This window comes from Tursiops truncatus, chromosome 11 (genome assembly GCF_011762595.2).
Source record: "Tursiops truncatus isolate mTurTru1 chromosome 11, mTurTru1.mat.Y, whole genome shotgun sequence".
NCBI classification, from domain to species: Eukaryota; Metazoa; Chordata; class Mammalia; order Artiodactyla; family Delphinidae; genus Tursiops; species Tursiops truncatus.
Window position 1 is genome coordinate 60,111,056 of NC_047044.1, and position 6,000 is coordinate 60,117,055.

Below are 6,000 nucleotides of genomic sequence, written 5' to 3' on the forward strand. Positions count from 1 at the left end.
CAAATGAACTTATTTACAAAACAGAAATAGACTCACAGACATAGAAAACAAACTTACAGTTACCAAAGGGGATAGTGGGTGGGTGGAGGTGGTGAGGATAAATTAGGAGTTTGGGATTAACATATACACACTGCTATATATAAAATAGGTAAATAACAAGGACCTACTGTATAGCACAGGGAACTATACTCAATATCTTTTAATAACCAATAATGGAAACGAATCTGAAAAAGAATATATATATAACAGAATCACTTTGCTGTACACTTGAAACTAACACAACATTGTAAATTAACTAGACTTCAATAAAAATGTTAAAAAAAGAAAAAGAAGGTGGTGTATGAATGACTGAAGCTGGGGAAATACATGGTAACATCCTGATCTCACCATCTTACATGCAGCTATTTCTAAGAAAGATGAGGGAGAATGAGGATTCTTCAGTGAGGGGCTAGTCCAGGTGACCCACAGGCTTCTTCTAGCACTGACATTCTAAAGTTTAACATCAATCAAAGAGTATTTAAGGCAGAAACTGGAAGCCAGAGTACCAGAAAAATTGAGCCAGCAGAGTCAGGAATTTTCTCTGAGCCTCACCACCATCAGTCCAACCACCAAAGGTCCCAGATTGGAAGAGGAAGGCTTCCTGATCTCCACAGTGGAGAGTGCAGGACACGGTGAACAGGTCTTGAAATGGTTTGTCTCCCCCCCCAGTCCTGGGGAATTTTGCCTGGTTAGTCTCCTCATTCCTACAAGGTGCACACAGCAGGGCTGAAAGGAGGCACTGCTGCCGTTGTGGTATCTCTGTCCCAGGACCCTCTGCTCAATCCTGCCAAAGGACTGAGCCAGTCCAAGCTGCCAACATCAAGCTGATGCTTCTCTGAGTGCCTCCTCCCTGACCTCAACCCACACCGTGCTGCTAAGGCCAGCAGCCACGGAGGCTGGAGCCCAGTCAGAGCTCAGCCTCCAGGTCCAGAGGTGGTTAACCGCCTAGATCCCCTCGGGCTTAGCTTCCTCCAGCAGCTTCAAAAACACAGGACACCAGACCACCAGCCATGTGCACATATGTGCATTATGTGGCCCTGATATAAGGCAATATGAAGAACACTGCATCACCTAACAAATATTCTTTCCAAGAATATCGAACCTGAATCTAAGGAAGTCTTTAGATCTAATCTCCAGTTTCCAGAAAATATGGGGACTGGAGGAACAAGGTAAGTCAAAACACAAAGAAACTAATCAGAAAAATCCAAAAGGTAGGTCATTCTACAGGGTAACTGACTATTTCTTCAACAAGTCAATGGAGGACTTTCCTGGCAGTCCAGTGGTTAAGACTCTACATTTGCAATGCAGGGGGTGAGGGTTTGATCCCTGGTTGGGGAACTAAGATCCCACGTGCTAGGCACGGCCAAAAAAAAAGAACAGGTCAGGGCTTCCCTGGTGATGCAGTGGTTAAGAATCTGCCTGCCAGAAATAGGGACACAGATGTAGAGAACAAATGAATGGACACCAAGGGGGGAAAGTGGTGGTGGGGGGTGGGGGGAGATGGTGGTGGGATGAATTGTGAGATTGGGATTGACATATATATGCTAATATGTATAAAATGGATAACTAGTAAGAACCTGCTGTATAAAAAAATTTAAAAAAAAAGAATTCGCCTGCCAATGCAGGAGACACGGGTTCGAGCCCTGATCTGGGAAGATCCCACATGCCGTGGAGCAACTAAGCCAGTGCACCACAGCTGCTGAGCCTGCGCTCTAGAGCCCGTGAGCCACAACTACTGAGCCCACGTGCCACAACTACTGAAGCCTGTGCGCCTAGAGCCCATGCTCTGCAACAAGAGAAGCCACTGCAATGAGAAGCCTGCACACCGCAATGAAAAGTAGCCCCCGCTCGCTGCAACTAGAGAAAGCCCGCGCACAGCAACGAAGACCCAATGCAGTCAAAAGTAAATAAAATAAAATAACACATCAGTGGCGTGGAAAAGGAGGAGGAAGAGCTGCTCTTGCTTAAAGGAGACTTAAGAGGCAAAACAGTCACATGCAACACGATCCTATTTTGAACAAAACAGCAACAATAAAAAGACCTTTTGGGGACAGCTGGGAAAATTTGAATATGGACTGGGTATTAGATGATATTAAGGAATAATTGTTAATATGTAAGGGTTTAACTCAAAATGTCTGTAAATTATATTAAAATGCTTAAAAAAAGAATAACTGGGGGAATGCCCTGGCTCTCCAGTGCTTAGGACTGTGTGCCTCCACTGCCGGGGGCGTGGGTTTGATCCCTGGTTGGGGAACTAGGATCCCACAAGCTGCACGGTGCAGCCAAAAAATAAATAAATAAGTAGATAAATGAATGAATAACTGACCTAAATGTGGCAAATATCAATAATTGTTTTTTGGCCCCACCCTCCAAATATTAATAATTGTTAAGTCCAGATGACAGTTATATCAGATCCATTTTCCTCTCCCTTCAGATTTTTTTAAAATTAATTAATTTATTTTTATTTTTGGCTGTTTTGGGTCTTTGTTGCTGTGCGTGGGCTTTCTCTAGTTGCGGGGAGCAAGGGATACTCTTTTTTTTTTAAATTTTATTTATTTATTTATTACCTTCAGCTGCATTGGGTCTTTGTTGCTGTGCATGGGGTTTCTCTAGTTGCGGCGAGTGGGGACTACTCTTCGCTGTGGTGCACGGGCTTCTCATTGTGGTGGCCTCTCTTGTTGTGGAGCACGGGCTCTAGGTGCGTGGGTTTCACTAGTTGTGGCACGCAGGCTCAGTAGTTGTGGCTTGCAGGCTCTAGCGCACAGGCTCGGTAGTTGTGGTGCACAACCTTATTTGCTCCACGGCATGTGGAATCTTCTGGGATCAGGGCTCGAACCCGTGTCCCCTGCATTGGCAGGTGGATTCTTAACCACTGCGCCACCAGGGAAGTCCTCCATTCCGATTTAAATGATTTTTTAATAATACAGTTTAAAAATTAAATAATAATAATTAAAATTCCCACTGGCTCATTTCTCCTTTTACATCTCGAGTCTCAGGCCCATGGCCTCCTTTGCTTTCTGCTGGAGTTTACAGCTTCTTGGCTGTTCTCTCCTCTTCTCCCCTTGCCACATCAGCCTATGGCATAGTGCCAAAGACATGCCACCACTTGCCATACAGCTCAAGGTTTGGTGATTTAGAGGAGGGGAGTAGAAGTACGGGGCTTCTCCTATGGCACGGTTTTAGAATCCGTTTCTGCGTGGTGGTAGTAGAATTTTGGGGAGACACTCTTCTCCACACTGCAGTCACCCATGTCTGAGCTAGACAGCATCTATCACACCATGTTGCTAACTCAGAGAAGTAAAGGATTTAGGGGAAATGGGAGCAATCTCCCCTGGGGCAGGCTTCTGACCCAGGCTGAGGAGGGAGACAGTAAGCTGGAGAACTTCCTTCCTCCCAACTTGTGATTATCTATCCCCCCTCCAGGGAATTCCTGGTGTGTCCACTAGTTAAGACTTCCCACTTTCACTGCCGGGGGCCCACATTCACTGCCAGGGGCCCACGTTTGATCCCTGGTCAGGGATCCTGTAAGCCACGTGGCTAAAAATTTAAAAATACTTTTATCCCCCACCTCAGACCAAAGCCAATCTCTCTGCCCTGCACTTTTATTCGTTGTTGAACATGTTCTGTGCAAGATAGGGCTCTAGGCACTGAGGAAGATGAGACGAAGGAGACACGCTCCTTCCTCAAGGAACTCCTGGCTTAGTAGAGGAGGCTGAATCATACTCAGCTAATTATAATATCCTGTCTTACATGCAATGAAGGAGATACATACACAAGGGATCCCTCTCCTTTTTTTTTTTTTTTTTTGGCCTCGCTGTGCAGCTTGTGAGATCTTATTTCCCCTACCAGGGATTGAACCTGGGCCCTCGGCAGTGAGAGCACAGAGTCCTAACCACTGGACTGCTAGGGAATTCCCAAAGGGATCCCTTTTTAAGTGACCTTGTGACCAGTTTTCTCCCCAACAAACTTTTACTCTCTCTCTTAGACGCCTATCCTCCCCACTCATAGCAGTAATCAGTCATTGAGTCCCATCAGTCTTATTCCGCAAACATCTTTCAGATTCATCCGTTAGGCAGGTGAACCCAACATTGTTTACTTGTTACTGTAAACAATTCATTTCTTGTCTCTAGGTTGACCCTCTTCAAAATAGGCCCCAGGGAGTCTTATCTCACTGATAAGACATAGCTTATCTTCTGGTACAAATCAAATCAAGTTTTTCCAGGACTTACCTTTCACCTAGCGAGCAAAGCTCCAGCCATGCCCACTCAACTACTTATCACTCATAAAATAGACCAAATGGTTTTCTCCATGACATCCTACTGATACACATACAGGTGAATGCCTGGGGTGCCCTTCCCCGTAGTAGTTCAAGAACTCACTTTTCAGGAATTCCCTGGTGGTCCAGGTCCAGTGGTTAGGACTCTGTGCTCTCATTGCCCAGGGCCTGGGTTCAATCCCTGGTCGGGGAACTAAGATCCCACAAGCCACATGGTGCAGCCAAAAAAAAAAAAAAAAAAAGAAAAAGAACTCACTTTTCAAGTCTTAGATCAAGCTTCATCCCTGGAATCCTTTCCAGAAATATTCCCTTCTCTGTAGAATTGGCCACACTTCTCCATGTGGTGCCCCCAGTTGCAATCTGATACAACCTCTGCTGTTTTCCATCTTGCAGCCTTCAACACTTTGTTGCACTTACTTGTCTGCACATTTATAAATACAGTGGAGAGAAGTAAACCTGGGTCACGGAGCCACAGGTCAAAGTTCACATCCAGGCTTAGAAACTGTGCAACTTGAAGCAAGTTACTTAATCTCTCTGAGCCTTAATTGCCTCATCTATAAAATGAAAATATTATTACTCACCTGGAAGAGTTGTAGAGAAATTAAATGGAAATGTGGTCAGTCCTTTTTGCTTTTGTTGTGGGATTTTTTTTTTTTAATCTGCTTGGTTTTTGTTTTTACTACCCAAGTAACACATGAACATCCTGTGTTTGTATAAGATTTGAAACAGTCAGAAGTTTAGTGAGTATGTGCACATCTCCCATCATTAACCTACCCCACACACACCATTCTCTCTTCTTCCAAGGTAGGGAACCACCTTCACCAGTTCATAGTTTGGTCTGCAGTTCTTCAATCCCTTTTCTATGCGTTTACATATATTTATATACATCCAACAGATATTTACTCAACGTCTGTTATGTGCCAGGCACTGACTGTTCTGCTTTTGTTGTTGTTGTCATTGTTGTTGTTGGTTTAGGTCAGAGGTCTTTATTTTTTTAAAAAAAACTTTTTATTTTATATTGGAGTAGGGAAGGCACGGACTGTTCTGGTGTGACAGTAAAGACACAACAGTGAACAAAATAGAAAAAAACGTTTGCTCTTTTAAGCTTACTTGCTACATTCACATATATTCTTTGTTGGTGGTATTTTTTATGTAACTAAGTAAGTATTATTCTATAACTTGCTTTTTTTTTTACTTAACAAAATATGCTGAAGATATTTCATTAGGTTATTTCATTCTTTCTTAATTTTTCAAACTCTTCTGGAGCAAACATCTTTGTATTTATATACTTATGCCCATGTATGGCATTTAAGAGACAGTGGAGAGCTGTATAGCATAGTGGTTAAGAGCACAGATTCTCAATTATACCCCAATAAAGATGTTAAAAAAAAAAAAAGACCACAGATTCTGGAGACAGGTGTAAATCCTGACTTTGTCACCTACTAGCTATATGACCTTGGGCAAGTCACTTACCGTCCTTTCCTTACTTACCTTATCTATAAAATGAGGAAATAAGAGTATTTACTGGGTGGAATGGTTGAGGTATGGTAGGAATCCCAACACATGGTTAAGTACATATCAGTATTATCAGTATAGATTTTTAGGTGGAATTGCAGAGTCAAGATTATACATATTTAAAATTTTGATACACTGCCAAATTATCTTCCAAAAATATCTCCAGTTAC